The following is a 23,478-nucleotide window of genomic DNA, read 5'->3' as shown; positions in this document are numbered from 1 at the left end:
TTAGAAAGTGTCACATTTATCTTGCAAGTGTACTCTTCTCCAACGTTTGGTTTACTTCCTGGATTTTTCCCACATGGAAATTCTGACCAATCAAGAGCAGCTTCCTCGCACAAGGCATTTGATTTGGTCCGCTTGTAAATGCTGCCGTGAGAACACGAACCAACTTTAGGCAATTATGCACCTTTGTGACAAAATTAGTCCCTGATCCAGACCAAAGCAAGACAACTCTAGGTCTGAAAGCATCCTTAAAGGCATTGCTCTTGGGATGGCAATGTCAGTCTGACGGTCACTCTCAGGATGAAATGTAATAATGTGGTGATCCCTTCCCTTTTCATCCAGAGATAAGAGTACACTCAAACAATAAGCTGAATAGTAGCTTTTGATGATGTAGCCCAAATCCCGCTAAATTATGTATCTTGCTTAGCCGTAGATGACAAAAGCATGTGCTGAAAAATTGTGACCATTTATCATAATGAATGTGATCATTAGTCACAAACACAGGACGACTGAATGGACTCCTCTGCTTTTGAAGGTAGTAAACAGTTCTAATATTCATGCAGTCATTTTTCAGACTCTTTCACTGAGAGAGACATCAAAAAGTAAACATTAAAGAAGTGAGTCATATCTTCACAATGTGCTCTCCATCAAGTAAAATGATGCAGTAGATAGACGAGCCCTTGTTGCATGCATTTTGCTAGGTCAAGTCAATTTTATTTATAAAGCCCAGTGTCACAAATTCCATCCAAGGGTCTTTTATAATCTGTAGGCCCCCTGAATTACCTCTTACAGCTACAAAGTAGTGGTTGCCATTGTTCATAGGAATTACTTTTTTATATAAGAAGCGCACACAAGTCACTGCCAGTATTCAGTGCAGGAGAAAGTGGGCCTCGTATGTAAGGCTTTTTTTCTTGAATAATAAAGCTCAATTTGAATGCCTTTTATTGCATTCTGGCACAGTCAAAGTACAAAACAAACTTCCAAGTGTGAATCAATTTGTTTTCATTGTGCATTTTTAAATGTCGGGGGCACCCAGCACCCTGTTACGACCTGGATTTTCTTTTCTAAGGAGTTTTTCCGTTAAGTATGTTTTAATGGTTTTAAGCCTGTTTTTCCACAAGTGTGGCGAGGGAAGTGAGCGGAAAAATAGGAAGAGGACTGACAACAGCTCCTGGAAATTACAACAAAGGAAATATGTTTTCAAAAACCTTAATTGGAGTTGAAAATTAGGGATAGGACACGCAGACTCGTTACTGAAACAAGAACAGAGATGTGATTTCACAATAATATTTATTAAATTAATCAAAGTAAGCAAATAGGCAGGGGCTGGAGCTGCTGGGAGAAAAGAAGATATTGATATTATAACACTGATATCAACAGGGGGAATTAAAATAGTGTTTTATTACAATTGGATTTAAAAAGAGTCTTAACACAAAATCTAAAACCACAAGTTGAATAAAATATTCTGTCCAAGTAGGCTAAATGAAATAAAACTAGGCCACTTGTGGAGAGGCAGAGTACACTGAGGAGAGCCCAGGGGTGCCACCATCTACTCAACACGTTGCAACGCAGAAATACTCACTTACTCGCATGCATAACACGTAGGAACCTCACCGTAGTTGCCTCGTGTCCCAACAATACGGCGCTCTGCTTCACAGAAGGCAAATTAGAACTAATAGAAAAAGAACTTTTTCAAACAAATAAACCACCCACTTGGTTTAACAATAACAGCAAAATAAGTACAACTCCAGCAAAGCAAACTGTGAAACTAAACAAAGTAAGGAGCAAAAGAGCAAAAGAGCAAAACAAGGCGTGGGTGGGAAAAAAAAGCAGCAGGTTAACCTACACAAGGAGGAAACAGAAATGAACAGGGCTCAGCATGCTGCATACTAACATGTTTGTGTTGGGATCATCTGTGATATGGGGCGTTAACACAGGAACACACAACGGGTAATCGGGACAACAGGGTTTCAACATGCATCATGCCCACGGATCAAAACGCAGGCAACTAAGCGTGCAGTGTTAGAAGAGCTGGGGTCCGTTTCACAAAGCAGGTTTAGTGAAAACTCAGAGTCTGTTAACCCTGAAATGAGGGAAACTCTGAGTTTTCCATTTCAAAAAGGGAGGTAACTCAAACCAGAGAAAGAGGGGTAACTCCAGCCTGTTTCAGAGAGAGAGGTAACTTAAGCTCTCGGTCAGTTACCGTAGTAACAGACTCTATGAACCTAACCTGGTCGGGACCAGGTTTTTCTCAATGAACCTGGAGTTTCTCTCTGTCTCCGCCCTCTTTCAGAGCCACACACTCCATCTGATTTCCTCATTCATTCAGTCAGCAGGTGAGTTTTGGCGTAGCCGTTCTGCCGTCTGTCATTTAAAAAAAAAATCAGAGTCAGTATATTAGAAGTCCATTAGGCACAGTAGGTGGCGACTTTTTTCACTACTACATGGCATGTCCTTTTGATAACGATCCCGTGGATGAAGGTGCAGAATTACTGCGCAGAGAATTAAATATTCGTCGGGAGATGGTTATCAGACCACGCATAGATGTTTTAGCATTTCCACACAATTATATTTTTGAGCTGTAGCCTACCGTTTCACGTCACACTCCATCATCTACATACACAACCTAATCCGTCCTTACATTTGCAACATTACCAATCATAGTCATGCTCTCACATCCCAGCAGATATTGTGTGTTGCGCTGCGTTTCTTTGCAAATGGAAGTTTTTTGTACAATGTCGGAGATGCTGAGCACTTGAGTAAGGCAACTGTATGCAGGGCGGTCAGAAAAGTGTGCTCGTTTTACGGGCATCTGCCTTCTTTCTGTTGGCTGAGTAGAAGTCTGTGTTAGTTTAAATAGGCTTAATTATTTAACAGAACATGATATAGACGAGAAGACATTTATGTGTGTGAAAACAGCATTATGTTGGGGATAAAACAACTGCACAGTCAAACAGCCACTTAATATTTACTTTACAATGTAAAACATGATCAAAATGAGGCACCCCCATGATATTATGCCGAGGTCTTACCTGTTTGAACAATGTTTTTATATTTCATCCTAAACTGCTGCCAAGTGTGTTTCTCCCCCGCGGGATTGCACCTAAATGAAATAAATTAATAGGCTACCATTCAAGCAGTTTCCCCTGTAATATTATTGTGATTGCAAAGGACTACATTTAAACTTATGCATTGACCCGAGCAGCAATGTTCTCCCACGCCGTCTCCCTCTCTTTTGCAGCTGCAGCGGTGTTGCACTTCTTTTTGAAAACATGTGCAAACTCGCCGTATGAGCGCATTAAGATTTCTAATTCTAGTGGGGTGAAAAACGCAGCCCTCCTCTTCCCCGTTGCCATGGTGACTCGTTGAATCGGGGCTCCATTGATGCTGGCTTTTTATAGTCGTGGTGCAGGTGCTTAACTCCAGGTGAAACTACTCTGAGTTGATTAAACTGATTCAAATCAGCTGTTCTGGAACCGGAAACTCAGAGTTTCCTATCTCAGAGTAGATCAACTCAGAGTTCAGGATTAGACTCAGAGTTTGTTGAACCTGCTTTGTGAAACGGACCCCTGGTGGCTGCAGCAGGAGGCGGTGACAGCAATCTGCGGTCAAGGCGGACAGTTTTCCAACAGTTTCCAGCAGCCGTCAGTCCGTACAGGAAGTCACAGAAACACACACATCCTGGTAGATCTGATGTCGATAACTAAAATGTCATCAGACTCCTATGTCTGTTTGTTCTCAGTCTCCAATTGTTTCAATTATGATAGAGTAGCCTATTAAAATGCTTCACAGGCAGTCTGTTTATGTTCAGGGTCCAACTTCAAAGACAGAGGAAAAAGAAATACAAGACAACAGCTTTCATTAAAGATCAGTCAGATTTCACATCCGTTATTGCTGTCCACTTTTGTATGATGCAGTCTTTTAGGCCAGGTGCTGCTGTTGCTCTCCATTGACTGCAAGACGCAGAGCATGATATTTATGTAGTTGAGGGGACAGGTGTACTCTGCAGCAGCAAACTGATATGATGCTGATGTTCGTGACATTTCGTGTAAAATTGAGGTTGAAACAAACACAACATATAAATTACAGACCCTGTAAAGCATTTTAATAGGCTACTCTGTCATGCCCCCCTCCACTCACTCGGAAAAACTATCAACATTCAGTGACCGGCGCTATGGCAGGTGTCACAGTACACGATATTTCACAGGAGGCAGTTGATGATTTTTGGGGACATAACGATCAGATGTCATTGAGGAGTAACCAAAAGGGCCTAAACTATGCATTGGAAGGATATATTCATCATTTTATTGTTGAGAAGGTCGATGAAAAACTTAAATTACAAGCCAAAATTTACAGGTCACAGTGTACGCTTGTGAACCACATCTCATTGCCGTCAAAGACAACAAGTTAAAGTGCCACTGAAGTTAAGGTTTTTGGCTCAGAATATCAGAAAAGGATAACGGCCTTTTTACCATCTTTACCAAGAGTGTCTCTCCGTTAGTTTGGTGCTACAGTATTTACACTGAATCATTCAGCATAACATTTGCCAACCTTTGTTATCTCTGCTATTACAGATAAGGTTGGCCCTGACCAAATACCCGCACTTGCGCCCTTGTGCCCCTTAATTGCGCGCTCCCGCTAAGGGGCGCAAGTGCGTAGGGTGTCCAAATTGTCTTCTGTTGTTATCAAGGGGTGCAAACCTGCGCCCTTAATGCACCCCTTCCAAAAGTGCGCATCAGACGTCACTTCGCTGAAGGATTTTACCCAGAATCCTCCGTAGTGACGTGACGCCGTAACACTGCACAGCTGGCCGGTACAACTCACCATCTTCAAACGGTAACTGACGTATCCGCGAGCCGTTAACTCCGACTGACAACAACCGTTAGAGGAACATAACGTCAGACAACACGCTGTGTGGACTTAATAATACATGACAGGGCGTTAATAATGAAATAATATACAGTTTACAGTTGACCTGAGGTTTGTATGATAGTCCACATCACTTTACAGTTTTGATTGTGTCTTTAATTATTATTATTTTATTACCGTATGTCTTTATAGTTTATTTTATATCACAATTTACCACAATTTATCCAAGCAAAAAATGTTTTAATAGTAATAACGGTAACAGTAGAGTAAAAAAAGATGGTACAGTTAATGTACACATTATTAACAGGTAAATTCAAGAGTAAAATTTAATTTAATTTACCTGTTGGTTGGGCATCAGCATCAATACTTGGATCTGATGTAGATGCCACCTTCTCCTTCGGCTCCTAATCCTCCTCATCATTCGCTGATTGTATCTATTTATCATTTGCAGCAGCAGTGCTGCGAACAACGTTATTTCCTCTATCGCCATGTTTCTTCTCCTAGGAGACGGACCAGCTGGACCCAAACGGAAGTGATGTGTACACAACTGTCCCAATTCTCCTTTTTAAACAGCGTCGATCCCTTGAGCACTTAACGTAGACTCACGGTGTTCCGGACACTTGGCACAGTAAAAGTCCCATAAGATATCAATGCGCAGATAGATACGCTTGATTGGTGTGTGTATCTCTGGTATCGCAGGTCTTACACGCATACCAAAGTTTGATTGACACATTTTGGGCCAATCATTTGGGAGAAATGTTGAAAAAAGTCACGCTGTCCGGATGACGGTGACGGCTCACAGTAATCCGGACGGCTGGCCATTTCAACGCATGGTATTTCGGACAGGTAAGGAGTCATTTCTAACATTATAAAAACACACATTTTAGTTGAATAACAATCAGATATTGTATATTTCTTATTTCTAAGCATTTCTACATTACTTTTTTGTTGATAAATGCTTATATGAAGTGGCGTGGCGTCGTAGTCATGGCCATGTGTTCAAAATGACGGTGCACCACTCCAAAAAGCTGCTAATTAACTGTATTAACGTCGATAAATTGCTTTATGTCAGAATTTAAATTCATATCGGGAACATTATGTAGCTAGAAATACTGCTAATGTAAAACCATGTGGAGAATTAATAAGCACAACTCTGGTGAATTTGAATAATTAAAAATTTAATTAATTTGAAAACATTAAAACATTTTAACTTTAACCATCCAGGGCATAGGAAACGCTTGGAAGGCAGCGTGGATAAATGAGGAAGGAAGGGACATGTGTACCAGCTGCACTCACAGTAATGTGCTCCCTGGTGGTGGTCTGCTGGCGGTAGACGTGCCTTTTCCCCTCTGGGCACATCACCTTCTCCCTGGACTTCGGCTTATCCCCAAAGCCAGTCTCATCGCAGTTCCAGATCAGGTGGTCAGGTTATCATGGAGACTGTACGTGTCGATGATATTCTTAAAAATGCAAATAAAAACTGTTGCCTATCTATTGCCTCAGGTGTGGCAGCAAGGACCCTGGCCCTATCAAGGGAGTCTGGTATCCGGGTGGTCAGCTCTGGGTGGTGGGCTTTAAAGCGGAACCACCAGTTGTTACTGAGGCCCCTCTCTGTGTTTACCAGAGTCTTCCGGCCGCTGTCTTTAATGATCTCCAGGGCGAGGCTTTTAATAATGGCCCTCGTCAGGGGAAACCCATGATCTGCCGTCCAAGTGATATATTTAACCAGGGCTTCTTCCTCCTCCTGATTAACAGCCCTGTTGGGATGGGGACCACACTCAAACCTCCCCAGCTTGTGGTCAGCAAGGGTTGACCGGGGTATGTTATATTTAGCAGACACTTTCCTGACACTTGAACCTTTCTTTACTTCTGCCACTGCTGCCTGAAGTGTCTCCCTGGTGTACATCTTTTTCCCTGACATTCTTACCTAACAGTTGAGTTAAGAATATATATTTAGAATTTGTAAGCATTTCTGTAACTTAACAGTTGTTAAATCTGATATTTATGGATTTTGCCTTTTGACAGCAGGGGAGAGAGAGAGGCCAGGACGCACCAGAGCAGAGAGGGGCTGGACCGGAGAGCAACATGTTTATTATGTTCTTCTTCTTCTTCTTCTTCTTCTTCTTCTTTTTCTTCTTGTTATTATTATTATTATTATTGTTGTTATGTTCATTTTGATTTAACATGTTCATGATTATTATTAATGTTCATTTTAATTTGTTAATAAAATTAGTTCCTTTAACTTTAGACTCCTTTTATTTATGTGAATTTAACATTTTAACAACTTTTATAACAAGTGTGAGCCAGGAACAATAATGTTGACTTTCATGGCAAATATTGGCACAATATGTATTGTCATTAACATATTAATTAAGTTAACGTTATGACTTAGTTAATACAAATGTGTTATGTCCCTAACCAGAAACGCAGATGTGTTGAAATAACTTTAAAACAGCTATTTTAAGAGTGAGCTGTTGTTTCAGTGTTGGTGCACTAATGCGCCTTTGGCGCTCAGATTCACGGCAGACAAAGTGTGGGTTTATCCCTTCACGAAGTAAAAATATTTGCAAGAAGTAACTCCCAAGTACTTTAGAAACGTTTCTGTCATTTTGCTGGCGGATTATCATGTTTTAAAACCGGCCGTCTGCTCCTCCCCACCACGAAGCGTCTGGCCATAAAACCCTCCCCCTGCCACTTTCTGAACGTTCATAGGGGCACACTGGAAACTCACGTTGATTTCTCCGAAACGACTGGCTCTTGAAAGAAGGGAGTGGTCAGAGTCGAAAGAGGCGGAACCAAAGATGACACAGATATATATATTACTCATGACCCGGAAGTATTTATTCATTTATTTGTGGGAAAAGGTCAAGTGTCCGGATTACCGTGATATCCAGAACACCGTGAGTCTACGTTACGCCCATAACTGCATTTTTGACAAGTGCACTTAAGGGAAGACCTCAGGGTGCAAGTGCGGGTATTTGGACAGGGCCTTAATGAAGCTAAGCTCCAGAAGTTAACGTTACCTTAACTAGAGCCCTTTGAACAACAGCTAACAATGATGTACAATCACCAAAGTACAAAACTAGAACAAAATAGGCTAATGAACTCCCAGCAAACAAGGTGACATGATGAACAATGCAGCTAGGAGCTAACGTTAGGCTAACTTTAGCTAACGTTAGCTAGAGATGTTAAAGATAACTTTATATTTCTTTCCAGCAAAGTGACAATATGTTGCCTCAAACACAATGTTGACTTACCTTAAAACAGATGTAGACATCATCATTAATCTTATTCACGTTGAGTTGATGTTGTGGTCTAACGTTACCGCAAAACTTTATCCAAAGGAGACACTTTTCTTGGTGGAGATGTGGTTTAAAGTGTAAAAATACACCTCGTCGCCCAGCCTCTCAGGATACCTTGTGTCAGAGTTGCATGTACCCCATACACACTGTTTGACCATTTTTAAACTTCAAATCTCCGAAAAAGCTCATAAAACCGAACAAAACTGACTTTTGTTCCCTCTTTTGTCCCCCCCCCCAATACTTAAGCAAAACCAGACAGTGTGGTTGTCTATGCGAATAACCTTTGCGATGGCCTTGAGTAGGGAACTTAATTACATTTTATGGAATAATCAGGAGACCTTTTACAAATCTTGTCAGTGGTGCTGAAAGGGGATAGTACATGTTTTGCATTATCAGTGTTTACTGGTTCCCTGTCTTGTTTGAATCTAAAGTGCAAAACTTAAAAGAAAATCTTTCGTTGTGCCTTGTTCATCATCTCTCATTGGCCTAAGAGAATTGGCTTGTCTAGACCAGATAATGAATTTTTATCAAACTGAAATGGGAGGTTGCTGAGGTGTACTAAGTTGAATTGTTATGTCTTTGTGAGAGCTTTCTCGTGTGTGTGTGTTGGTGTGTGCATTACTCTGCAGGTGTCCGCCAGCCTGTATGTCCACAGATTTCACACATACTGCTCCACCACCTGCAGGTTCATTTGACGAACAAAGGTCTTCATTTCCTGATGACTCATTAAAACAGATGCAAAGTGTCAGCTGCTCTTCTTTATTTTACCTCTCAAGTGTCATTTCTGCTCCCAAATTAGCATGCACTTTTTTGCCTAGGAGGAGCTGTCAGGTCTCCAGCGTCAGTGTCTGATACACTGTCATTAATATGTGTCTGCTGCAGTACATGAAGTGTAGATACAAGCAAACGCAGTTATGAGTGGTAGAGTTAGCATCAGATCAAACATCTTCAGCTGTTATTGAAATAGAAATACAAATTAATCTGAGATACCTACATATTAAAATGTTGGCTTTAATTTCTGTCATCTTAAATAAAGTCACAGAAACATTTAATTAGTTTAACACACTCAAGTATTAATATGCAAATTGATCTTTGAGGGCATTTCTACATTTATTTATGGTGAACTGTGGGTGTGCAAATGAGGCTTGTACATGTGCCCCTATTGCACAATGATTGGGATTTTTAAAAGTGTGGAAAAAAAGTGGAAGAATGCGAATGAATATTCCTGCCTTTGTGCGTACTGACAATTTTAATCATGAGTAAACAGGATGTCATGCATCTGGCCCCTGGAGTTTGGGTTTGGTTTTTTTTCTGCGGTGCAGTGGTTAGCATTGTCACCTCACAGCAAGAGTGTTCCTGGTTCCAACAAAACGTGGGGCAGCCCATAGCACATTTTTAAAATAAAATGTAGATTTTCAACAGTTTGCACTAAACTGTCAAGATTTTGAGGAGGATCAGTCAGTAACACTACTTTACAACCAGAAACAATGATTATCAGCTGGGAAAAAAATGGTTTTAGGGTTTAGTTACTCTTTAAGAAAAAGAGTGTGAAGCAACAGAAATTTAGAAATAAAACTCATTTATCTTCCTCTTTCAGCCATTTCTTACCAGAATTTTATATTTATAAACTTTATTCTAACATCCGGTGATCTTTAAAATGGGGCGTTAAAAAAACCAAATCTAGTGGTTTATAACCGACGCATTCTCACCCTGACCTCGTCAAATATCAATGTTTTGTCATGGACTGTCCATGTCCGCATACGTGAAAGGTACCCTGGGTGTGTTGGTTGTTGATATTCTGGGACGCCGTGTCAAGTTGTCTTCTTTCAAGATACACTTTCATTTTCACAGGAAATTTACTATTTTCAAAATAACCACACTATGTCAGCACAACACAGTGAATTTACCTTTTTTATTTCCTCCAACAAATAACGCACATGGTTGGGTTTAGGAAAAAAGAACAGGGTTTGGCTTTAGAATCTTAAGGAACACGGACACTGCTCACTCAGGTAAAAGTCTGTGTTTATTGGACCCAGATAACCACCCCTTCCACCCACCCCACTCTGACTTTTGCTGCCTTAACTTTCGTCTTTTCCCCACTGCGTTTCCCCCTGTTGCTGTCGGGCGCTGTTAAACTATAACAGCAAACAGCTGCGTATCATGCCGACGTTAAAGGACACCTTTTATCATCGATTTCTGACGCCGTAAGTCACTGCCCAAGCACCGAATTTCAACAACTTCGGACATCGGGCTCTTACAACATATTTTTATAGTTTGTAGTTTTCTTTCTTTCTTTTTTTTTTTTTTTTTTACTTTTTTTCATTTACAACATGTTCAATGTAGTCTCACAGTGCAGTCTTTATGTTCACAGACACAGCCCATGCATTAATGTCTTGCAAAAGAGTTGAGCTTGGGATCTTTTCAGTGTCCATCTTTGCTTCCCACCATCCTCAGGTGTAAGGAAAAGTCACAATGGGTAAAAAAAAGAGCTTTAAGTGCTTTAAGCATACTCAAAGTGTATATTGTACAAAGAAATCAGTGAACAGAGAGTGAACTATGAATTAATATTAATGTCTAAATGGGAGGTCGAAGAGTCCAGTAGATCTTATCATTTAACAAGATATGATATAAAAGGTGCCCATTAAATTTGAAATATATCCTCTTTTAATTACAGTCTAGCAGTTGTCCTTTGGGTTTTAAGTTTTCCTTTAAGAAGTAATTTCAATATACAATTTCTCTATTGTTTAGGTCCCTTGTTTAACCCACACCACTTCACACACAGTCTTTGGGACCATAGAGAACAAACACACCAGCAGCTGGATTAACTTATCTCTCTGTCACTTGGTAAGTAATTCCACGAGAGAATGTCAGTCTGCATTTTTTTACACAGTTAATAGCAGTGTCAGACAGACCTCACACCCAAAACTAGAGTCTGAAGGCTGAACCGGTGGAGTAAAACTATGTAGTTGGCCAGTAGGGAGGTTTGTTAGCAAGGGAAATGCAGTCAGACGAGAAACAAAACCAGAGGGCTGACACAGGCAGGCAACAGGTAAAAACCAACTCTCAAACCCTGTCACAAAACTCTGTTATCTGTCAGACCAAGTTTGGAGTTGGTGACTTGTTGAATTTGCGAGTGGGAGCAGGAAGACTCAGTCACGGCTGGTGGGCAAGTGATGGATGACAGGAGACACTTTTTTGCAGCTTGGTCAGACAAAACCGGAGACAGGAGGGAGAGGAGCTGTCACAGAGTGGAAGATGACCACTCAACACTTAATGTTTTTTTGGCAGCACAGTGGGAGTGAGGAGTTTGCATGTTCTCCCTGTGTCAGCCTGGGTTTTCTCCGGGTACTCCAGCTTCCTCCCACAGTCCAAAGACATGCAGGTTAATTGCTGTCTCTAAATTGTCCGTAGGTGTGAATGTGTGAGTGAATGGTTGTCTGTCTCTATGTGTCAGCCCTGTGATAGTCTGGTCACCTGTCCAGGGTGTACCCTGCCTCTCGCCCGATGCCAGCTAGGATAGGCTCTAGCACCCCTGTGACTCCCAACAGGATAAGTAGTTACAGAAAATGAGTGAATGTTTTTTTTCCCACCAGGCTGACCTTTATTTGTTTCATGGCGTCCACGCTCCAGCCATTATTTGAGACCCTGCCTTTGTTTGACTGCCAGCCTTTATTTGCGAGAATATATTTGTGGAAATACGGTATAATGAAAACGATCATCTTGGGATTGAGACTTCTGTCAATAAAGATTTACTTATGTTTATATTCAGCAGTTATTTAAACGTTTTGTGACTTAAAATACCAAGTTCATCAAATTTATCAGCTATGTAAGGAAGAAAGACAAGTCTAGATTAAAGCTGCAAGCAGCAATTAATGGGCCCCTGCACCTCTGTGCATCTCAGGGGTGCTGGCAGGATGCTGGCTCACATAGCTGTCCTTTTCTGTGAAAGTCAGACACCACATGCAGTGAGATGGCATGTCCTTCATAGAGTGTGGGCGCTGGAATGACCTATTTCACATTTTGCAAACAGCATGTAAATCAAAAGGTAAGTGTCTGAAAAGATGAACTTCCTGTGACCAGTAGGTGGCGCTGACCATGTTTAAGTCGATCAGATTAAATCTCTAGAAGTTCTGTCTGTTACATACATTGTTTTCTTTCAAAATACACTTCTCTTTTCACAGGAAATTCATTTTACATAGTCTATTTCGAAGTAAACGTACTACATTGGTACAACACTGCAAATTTACATTGTTTTTTTTTTTTCTCCAACAACAAACACACATGGCTTAGAGCTTAGAACGGGCCCAAAAAATCCAGCCCAACCCCACCCGAGCCCGTGCATGTTCTGTCCGAGCCCAGCCCAGCCCGTTGCTTTAACTGTAATTATGAGCCCGAGCCCGGTTTAAATCCGACATTTTTTTTTAAGGATACGAACATGGACATTGAAGGCTGACTCTCGTCTTTCTTTCCATGGCAAGCCTTCGTCAATGTGTCTTTGTAAGTGTCGAGGTCCCCATCTTTTTACTGTCATATACCAGCATCGTGCTGCACTTGGTACACTCCACGAAGCCGACACACACGTTGTCATCATCGACAACTCATATGTGCGCGGCCAGTGGCGCTGTCAAGTCAGTGCCCCCAGGTCGGGTCAGGTCCGGGTTGGGTTCGGGCTAGGGCAGAGAATCTAAGCTCTAACGTGGTTGGGTTTAGGTAACAAAAACATACGTTTAGGTTTAGGTAAAAAGAACAGGGTTTGGCTTTAGAATCTTATGGGATGTAAACACAGATCTCCTGCGTGAAAGTCCGTGTTTATTGGATCCAGATAACCACCCCTCCCACCAGCCCCACTCTTACTTCGCTGCCTTAACTTTCGTCTTTGTACCACTGTGTTTCCCCCTGTAGCTGTCGGGCGCCGTTAAACTATAACAGCAAGCAGCTGCGTATCATGCCGATGTTAAAGGACACCTTTTATCATCGATTTCTGACGCCGCAAGTCAATGCCCAAGCGCCGGATTTTGACAACGTCGGAGTGAGATCGGGCTCTTATAACATAGTTTTATAGTTTATAGTTTTCTTCAAGTCTTTTTTTTTTTAAACTTCTTTTTATTTTCATCAAGTTCAATGCAGACTCACAGTGCAGTCTTTATGTTCACAGACACAGCCCAAGCATAAATGTCTTGCAAAAGAGTCCGTTGAGCTTGGGATCTTTTCAGTGTCCATCTTTGCTTCCCACCATCCTCAGGTGTAAGGAAAAGTCACAATGGGCAAAAAAAGAGCTTTATGTGTACTAAAAGTGTACATTGTACAAAGTTAACAGTGAACAAAGAGTGTTTGTACAGCTCGGTTTGAAATCAGAAGCATAAAGTTATTCACAAACATCATCGCTCTCTGTTAGAATCTTTTTTCATGATAATGACACGGTGTCAAACAAACCTTGAGATGAAATCTGATGATGCTGTCAATCTTGCATTTGCAGTTTCCTTTGACTGAACTTGTCAGTCATCAAAATGATTGCATCCAAACACAAACACTGTTTTTAAGGTCCAGCAGATTCATGCAACTGAATGTTGTTGCTGTTATGTTTATGGATACAAGCAAATTGCACTTCACAAATCATGGTACAGCTTTTACATCAAATTGTGACTCTGCTGCCAGAATTTATTCCTGTCCTGCGCTCTTTTGATTCGGGGGTTATATAAAAATGAGAATGGGATGCAGGCCTTCTCTAACAGCACTTTGTGAAAATTATGCAGTATATCTGAGGTGAAGTCAGGTAATGTGGGGCACTTATTGGTAGATTACCAAGGAAACTACCTCAAATTCTGCAGACTGTCTTACTTTTAAGACTTGTTATGCATCTGCTACACTTCTTTGAAGAAAATACACTGATCAGTCAAAACATTAAAAGCACTGACAGGTGAGGTGTCCATGCCCCGACAGATCAGAGCCAAGTCCGATCCAAGGAGGCCCCACCTTGGATTAAGGGTACATCTGGGGTACCCACTGAAACAATGTTGCAGACCAAGTACCCCTCCTCATGGCAACAGTACTCCCCAATGGCAGGGCCCCCCAGCAGGATAATGCACCATGCCACGCTGCAAACATGGCTCAGGAATGGCCCAAGGAATGTGACAGAGACATCAAAGTGTCAGCCTGGCCTCCAAATTCCCCAGATCCCAATCTGAATGCATCTGTGGCACATGCCATTAACCCACCTCACAACCAACTGGACTAAATGGATCTGCCGCCAACACACTCATGCCAGACACCACAGGACACTTCCAGAGATCCTGTGTCCATGCCTCGACAGGTCAGAGCCAAGTCCGATCCAAGGAGACCCCACCTTGGATTAGGGGTACATCTGGGGTACTGGCACATCACAAGAATCCTTGAGCATATTGGGACCTGGGAAATTTAGAAGCCAGGTCAACACCTTGAGCTTTTTGTCACGCTCCACAGGACATTTCTAAACTGTTTCTGTAGTGTGGCATGGTGCATTATCCTTCTGAGGGGCCACTGCCATTGGGGAGTACTGTTGCCATGAGGGGGGTGCTTGGTCTGCAACGGTGTTTGAGTGGGTGGAACATTGTTAGGTGGTATCCACATGAATGCCAGAACCAAAAGTTTCCCAGTAGAACAATGCATTGGAACAAAATAATCAAAGTTATTCACGTCACCTGTCAGTGGTTTGAATGTTTTGGCTGATCAGTGTATGTTGCCAAGTAAAATATGTCAGAAACTTCGGACTTTGAAACACAACAAGAATCCCAACCTCACGTCGATGACATGTTCAGGTCTGACTGGTGACGATGAACACAGCTGCATCTAGTTCTGAATGAAGAACCACTTGAGGTGCTGTTACAAGCAGTTTTATTATTTTCTTTCATCCTGCCTTAAAATCGTAGTAGTAGGATAATTACTACAATCGATCATCCTGAAAAAAATCATTACACACAGAAACCTTGCACACTGACTATGATGTGGTTTATTGTTATATTTATTGTGAAAATTAGCAAAATGAGACAAAATTAAAAGACGTATTCCCTCCATTGCCTCTCTCCACTGGAGTTACCTATCTGGCTGTCATCACTCCCTCCCTGTGTGGCACTTGGCCTCGCAGCTGCCTGAAGGGGCGGAGCTGTCCTCCACATTCTGTGTGCAGACCACATCGTCCTCCTCTTAATCATCATCCACCTGAATATTACTATGTGACCTGCTGAGCTATCTGAGTTATAAATTGATTCTGTGCGACCTGTTCCTCTGTCTTGTCACGGCTGTGTCCCATCCCCACATTTTCTTCACTGATTCTTAGTCAAACGTCTCCAAAGGTTTTGTCAGTCATTAAAATTTCCAGAACAGGTAGTGATTTTCTGCGTTTTTCGCATGCGTCAGAAGCCTTTAGAGTTCTTTGACCGTGTTAAGTGTGGCAGCATGAAGAGTTTGTAATGTGTTGATGAATGGAAACTTACCTGTGACGGACACTGAACTGTTGAATGGACACTTGCCTGAGATGAATGAGGGACATACAATGTTTTGGTTGGTCACCATACTCAAATAAACCAGACAAATCGGACATTGGTTTATTGTTGTTCCCCAGAATGCACGTCCAAACAAGTTCTTCCCGTTCGCCCCCCAGAGCCCTTAAATGTAACATTTTCTCTTGAAAGACTCAACGTGTAGTGTCGTTTGTTTATAATCATCAGCTTTTACTTCTTACTTGCTGTGATTGCATTTAGGCTTCAATCATCTTTTTTTTTAGAAAGAAAGTACCATTATTGAATGTCGATCGCACTGAGGTAATTACTAATCAGAATTCTAAAAATTTAATTTAATTTAATTTCTAGTAGAACAAAAAAATACTTTGTACATTTATATCAAAACAACTGTGTAGGAGAGTGACAGGTAGGACACAATGTGCAGAGAAACTCTCACACACTATTCAACTTGCACAAATAAATAGATTTATTGTGCCATTTCAGTAATTAGACCTTCATCAGGTAAAAGGTAAAGGTATTTAGAGCATTTTTTTTCTTTTCATAAAACTTGCTAAGAAATGTTGAGGTATTACGGGCAGTAAATAGGAATGAAACAATCTGAGAGGGAAGAATCTGTCCTTGGTTGAACTCACCACCAAGTATTGACACATGCAGTTCATGATGAGGTGTTGATAAAGTTTTGGTTTTAAGTGTAACTTTTTCACAGCGGCACCAAGTATTGGATGGAGTTATATAAGATTTGACTCCTCATTGATGTTTTGTGTGCTCTCAACAGGCTTCCTTCATTCAGCAACAGGTGTGCATGCAGTGTGATGCGTGGGTCGACCCACAGGTCAATTTGGGTAAACTTGTAAGAAAATATCATGGGTTTCAGGTGGGCAGGTCAGTTATAACTTATAGAAACATTGTGCAGTAATCCACCATCCACCTTCTCTTCCTCTCAGTTCAGTTCAATACAATGAGCTTTATTAGCAGCACTTTTATTCATCATCTACCTCATTCCCTTGGGCACAATCCTCCGTCACCATGGTATTAATTTCTATTGCTATGCAGATGACACTCAGGTCTACATCTCGACTAAACCCTTCACTGCCCTCCTCCCACCTCCCTCGCTACCTGCCTTGAGGACATCAGGAGTTGGATAAGCAAGAACTTTTTGAAGCTCAACGGCAGCAAAACCGAGGCCCTGTGCATTTGTTCCAAAATCACCCTGTCAAAAATCCAAAGCACCCAAGCCCCACACATCATCTCAACACATTCTCACTCAAACCTAGGGCCTGTATCACAAAGCGAGATCAACCTTTCCTGGGTTACCCAGACCTATCCTGGGTTAACTAACCCTAACAGTGGCAATCAGGATAATCGGTATCATGACGCTGGATATCAACTCGGTAACTCAACTCAGGATTGCTTTATCAAGAGCCGTGAACGCGCACACAGCGGACCAATCGCAATCATGAGAGAAGCGCAGCGTCACTGAGCGTCCTCACAAAGCGCTGTATGTGAGGGGAAAAAGGTATTTCTCGTGAGGATCAGAGATTAATTCTACTAAAATATGAGGAGGAGAAAAGCAACTTTACAGAAAAGGACAACACCATGGCAGCTGCAGGAGGAGGAAACATTATTATTTTTCACATAATGTTAAGAACAGATAGTATAAAATTTACAAGATTAAAAAAAGAAAAGTGCCAGAGAGGTTAGAAGCCACTAAAAGCTTATCAAAGAAATTCCCCTGTCAAAACATCAATGAAATCGCATAATAAACAAGAAAAAAAAACAGGTCAGGAAAGAAGAAACAGAGGAGGAGAGAGGGAAAAATCAAGACAAAACTTATTATTATTATGACCTGTCATTTGTTTTGCCAAAGCACAATTACAGTTTAAGACAACAATGAATTAATACAAGATCATAGATATAAATGTTAAAGAGTGCGATCTGCGTGTTGGTTGTCTCTTGGGCTGTGACATGCACTGACACTGTTGTCTCCATGCAGATGCTGCATTTCAGTCTGCTCAGAGAGTGAATTAAAAACCTTGGAGTTTACATTTAATTTTTGTAAAGAACTCTGTTGTGATGTCTTTATATGTGCTGCGCTGTAGCAGGAAATGTTGCTTTGTCTCCAAGGACAGAGCTGACACAGCCTGTCTGTGTATGCCCGTCTCTGGCCAGGCTGTGATCACTGAGTCTTCATCTGAGTCTTATCTTTTTCAGTTTCTGATTCGTCACAGCGGTCACATAGTTTGCCATCATGTTTAGGGCCAATTAGCATTGAAGGTTGTTTTGGAGAGCCTTGTCAGGTTCGACACCGGCCTGTGGCCCTTTGCTGCATGTCACTCCCTCTCTCTCTCTCCCCCCTTCACACTTGTCAGCCCTATCCATTAAAGGCTAAAAAATGCCCCCAAAAAAATCTCCCCCAAAAAAAAGGGGGGGGTGGGGGGGGGGGGGATTTGCCAAGTTCAGCTTGGCATCATTTGTTAGAGGTGTTCCTGTGGCCTTTAATTGGGTGTTTGTCCCATCTGTCAAAGTCTTGATTTACAATAGTACCCCACACTTTATTACCATACATTAATGTAGGTTTGATTATAGATTGCACTATTTTGAGCCAGATTCAAACAGGTATATCTGTTTGAAGACCTTTTTATAACATAGACAGCTCTCCGACCCCTGTGTCAGAGATCATAAACAGCCGGATTGAAATTTCCTGTTATTTTTAGTCCCAATATGTGTGGCTGTGTGTGTGTACTGTGCCAGTGGAGCCCAGTAGGAACCTAATTGGGTTTCCCTGACACCTAATAATAATCCAAGTCTTTTACCAATAAAGGCCTTTGCACAGCACATTCTCTTTCCGACTTTGTCACATATTGACGTTTGGTCATGGGCTTTCCACATCCAGATACGATGTGCAAAGTACCTTCGATGCGTTGATTGTTGACGTTCTGGGACACCGTGTCAAGTTCTGTCTCTTACATGCATTGTCTTCTGTCAAGATGAACTTCTGTTTTCACGGTAAATTTATTGTTGACATACAGTCTCTTTCAAAATAAACACACTCATCGGTACGACACTGTGAATTGACATTTTTTTTACTTCAACATCTAACGCGCGTGGTTGGAAATAGGCAACAAAAACACATGGTCAGGTTTTAGGAAAAAAGAACCGGGTTTAAGAACCTTACAGGACACGCTCCCCTAGGTGAAAGTCGGTGTTTGTTGGACCCATCCACCACCCTTCCTGCCTGCTCTACTCGGACTCTCACCACTTTAACTTTCGTTCTTGTCTTGCTGCGTTTCCCCTGCCGGTGCCGAGCACCGTTTAAGTATAACGGTGACCAGATTTGAAGGGATGGCTTTTTGTCAGTGTCAGACGCCGCAAGTCACTGCCCGAAGTGCCCCATTTCAATGATTTCGGGGTGAGATCAGGTTGCTTTGTACACTGAGTCCATTTTTTTCGTCCGAAATTGTTGCACGTCTAAAGATTTTGATTTTCTGCGTTTCTTGCATCCATCAGATCTGTCAGTCTGACCAAGAATCGATGAAGAAGATGTGGTGGTGGGCCACAGCTGCGACAAGACACAGGAAGGGGCGCGCAGAATCATTTCATAACTCAAATAGCTCATGTTCAACAGGTCAGATAGTAATATTCAGGTGGATGATGATGATGAAGAGGAGGAGGATGTGGACTGTGCACAGAATGTGGAGGCAGAGAGGAAGCACAGTTTTGCCCCTTCATGCAGCTGTGATGACAGCCAGAAAGGTAACTCCAGTGGTAACAAAGGCCCTAACCATCAGGGTCCAGGTCTGACAGAAGTATTGCACATGATCCAGTTGCTGTTGTAATGCTTCCGTAGATGGAGCTGAGAATATTCATCATCATCATCTGCAAAATGTAGGCATTAATTTCTGTGTCAGAAAGGCTGAGACCGGGGATATCTGACTGTTGTAGTAATTTTGCTAGTTCATGAATATAAATGTTAAACATGGTGGGGCTGAGACTGCAATTTATATTCATGGTTGTAATACATCATAGGTTTTCCCTACTACACCTTTTTTAATTAATTTAAGGAACAGTACATTATGCCTAATTGAATCACATGCTTTTTTGAAATCCACAAAACAAGAGAAGATTATGTTCTTGTTTTGGTGGACATGTGAATTCTCGCAGTCGGCTGTTGAGGATGCTGCAGAATAATTTCCCCACGTTGCTGCTGGCACGTGCCTCGGTAATTGTTTGGGTCAAATTTATTTCCATTTTTACAGATTGGTGCGATAATCCTCACTCTATCTCTGTCACACAGTAAGCAGCATCAGCATTGCTGCGCTTAAGCTGTCCGTTATTCAGCTTTTGACCAGGAAAGTCAGAGATATGTAAATCTCTTCAGTCGTGTCCAGTAAAATGTTTCCCTCTGCAAATATGTAGACCTGACTCAGTGTTCTAACGGCAAGCTAGTGCCTCTCTGTCCTCACTGAATCTGTTAAATATGCACCTCTGTAACCTCATGTAAACAAACCATCAGCTGTGAGCTCAAGATTGTACTAACCACTTAAAAGATGGGTACTTTTACTGTCTTTCTGTAGTTGGTACTTTTTAAAAGACAAAACACACATTTTATATTGTGGTATTTACTAGAAATGACACAAAACCTAGCCAGCAGAAAGGAGGTCATCAGCAGAAACTTTCAGCTCTGGTTTGCAGGTTTGTGGTTCGGGTTCGCGTCACTGATTAATGCATATGTCCAGGGGTTAGGCAGACAGGTTGACTATTATAACAGACCATGTTGGGTGGGGTTTTTAAAAACCCTGACCCATGCATCACTAGCATGCAGTCAGGGTTCACCTGATTTTGTGTTTAGAGTTGGAGGGTTAGTCACCAAGTTTTTAAGGTCTCTTCCCCCAGAGAGTCGTGTGCCGTTACTGAGGCTATGCTAGCTGCTAGAGAGTCGTGTGCCGTTACTGAGGCTATGCTAGCTGCTAGTTGTTGAGTCAGTAAATCCCGCCAACTTGTAGGTCAAACCACAATCGCCATGTTTCAAGCCATAGTTTTAAACCAATTATGGATTTTTTTTTTTGTTTCTATTGTAGACTGAAAAAATATTGGACGCAGGCAGAGTGATGTCAACCACTGGTTTGTGGACTCCTGTTTTGACAACCTGATCACACTCCAAAGATGTTGAAAACTAGCGCTTCTGGCGTCAGACACCAACATAAAGCCGTCCTGTCACGTCAGCATGATACACAGCCGGTCACTGTTATTGTTTGGCATCAGGGGGAAATGTAACGGGACAAGGAAAGTTAAAGCAGTGAAAGTCCAAGTAAGGTGGGTGGGAAGGGTGGGGGATGGGTCCAACAACTATCATCCTACTGCTCCACATTTTAAATATGATTCCTTGTTTGCCGTAGTTCTTTCTTGCTGCCGTCCTGCGCGCCCTCCGCCTCCCCATCACCACGTAGTCTTTACGGATTCATCAGCCCCATCAGTCAGCAGCCTCAGAGTCATCAGCCACCAGCACCACCAGTGTCTGGACTCCATGGGGGGATTTATCCTGCTGCTGCTCAGATGTCCCTCGATCACTAAATATCTCCCTCTGGTGTTGAAGCACCAAAGACTTGTGTTTAATCTTAATCAGCACAAATCATCTGTTAATCTCTACATTTTAAGTCCATTCCATAAGTTCATTCTTCTGTCTCTCCTGATTGAAATAAAGCTGTCGGTGTAAAACTCCTAAGTGTAAGAAATCAAGCAAGGGTGCATTTTATCCCTGTGAATTCAACTTTCCATTTGTAAGAGTAGTGATGTGTTTTCTTCAGTTTCAAAGGTTACATAGTCTGGCTTTAATTGGTCACGCTGAAGCCCAGTCGCCAGAAGAAAGAAAGAGAAAGAAAGAAGAGAAATTAGTCCTTCAAGGGGAAATTCATTTTTTTTTCACTCTGTTGTTATTTTACATAATACACCCATGCACAAACGGAGAGATGTCCGAATGAGGGGGCTGCCCATGGGCAGGTGCGCTGAGCTACTGGGGGTTCGAGCTGGCGCCTTGCTCAAGGGAATCTGGCTTGTGCCCAAGGGCATGAAATGGCACATCCCCAGCCACCAGTGCGCAGCATTCCGTGTTTGATCACTATCGGGACTTGAGCCGGCAACCCTCCAGTTCCCAAACCAAGTCTTCTCGGACTGAACTACTGGCTGTAATGACCCATCACTGTTTTTCTAGCGGCGGTGGCAGCATGTTTGTTTTTTATTGAGACTTTGCTGCACTTCCTTTTGGGATAGGAGCACAAAAAGTGGTTGTTTTTTATCGAGACATTGCTGCATCGCTGCATTTCCTGCATGGACTGAGCCCCCAAAGCAGGGTATTTTAAGCCAAACATGATCTTTTTCTAACCACAACCAAGTGTTTTTTGTACCTAAACCGAACCACACAGCCACAGCGGTTAAATTTCAATATAAGCAATAATTCAGTAAGCACAGGTCCTGTATTGACCATATCTATACAGTGACCACAGTTAGAGCAAGAATTCAAGAGAAGAAACCGATTTATGCATGCTTTATAGACTTCCAAAAGGCTTTCGATTGGGTTAATAGAGATTTGCTTTTCTTTAAACTAACCCAGTATGGTGTTGATGGAAAATTTTATAAAGCCATAAAGTCATTATATCAGGCTCCTATAGCGTGTGTCCAAGTGAATGACTCGACTACAGGCTGGGTCCCAACACCATATGGAGTGAAGCAGGGAGATGGTCTGTCTCCCACTCTTTTTGCCATATTTGTAAATGATTTAGCCCTAGAGATTAAAAACTCTGGACTAGGTGTAACTCTGGACGATGTTGTTTTGGGTTGCTTACTTTATGCGGATGATTTAATTCTTCTGGCAGAGTCAGGCAACACCTTACAGCAGATGTTGAATGTTGTTCTCTGGTGCTCTCAATGGAGGCTTGTGTTCAATCAGACTAAAACCCAGATTATGCACTTCAGAAAAAATGGTACTGCAAGATCCCCACAGAACTTTCTACTGGGTGATATGCCTTTGGAATTTAGCGATTCTTATAGATACCTGGGCTTTACTTTGGATGAATTCATGTCTTATGATGTGGGGATTGGAATACTTGCAGACTCTGGGGGAAGAGCTGTAAGATCAATAATTAGTAAAATGAAATTTTGTAAAGATATTGGTTACTCCACATTCTCGCAGCTTTATGAAGCTTGTGTACATCCAATTCTCATTTATGCAGCTGGAGTATGGGGTAACAAGGATGCTAAAAATGTAAATTCTAATCAGAACAGGGCCATAAGATGTTTCCTCGGGATACATATTTGTCCCCAGTCTTGCAATACAGGGAGATATGATACGGCTGTGGAATCGCGTTATTAATATGCCAGAGAGTAGACTAACAAAAAGGGTTTTCAACTGGGATAAAGCTCACAGTCACCCCTGGACAAAGAAAATTCTTTGTATTTTTAGGGAGGCTGACCTTGCGTACATTTTTCATAACATGCTTTATTGTAACGTCAATATGTTGAAATGGTCAAATCACATATGGCTCAAGCCCAAGCTTAGATCATATGTTCAAATGAAGCTTGAAGAGTTTTGGCCCTGAACTCTGTTACTTCCTTTCTAACCAGAAGCCTGAGGTCACTGTGTGCTCAGCTGAGAGCTGGTATCCTAGCCCTCGCTATTGAAGTGTGGCAGTTCACTGCTGTACCTGAAGACAATAGGATATGTAATGTCTGTGATCTAAAAGAGGTTGAAAATGAATGTCACTTTATGTTTTATTGTTCACAGTATAAGGACTTAAGGGTTCCCTTGTTTGATGAAATGC

This window comes from Epinephelus fuscoguttatus, linkage group LG20 (genome assembly GCF_011397635.1).
Source record: "Epinephelus fuscoguttatus linkage group LG20, E.fuscoguttatus.final_Chr_v1".
NCBI lineage: Eukaryota > Metazoa > Chordata > Actinopteri > Perciformes > Serranidae > Epinephelus > Epinephelus fuscoguttatus.
This window is presented reverse-complemented; position numbering follows the sequence as displayed.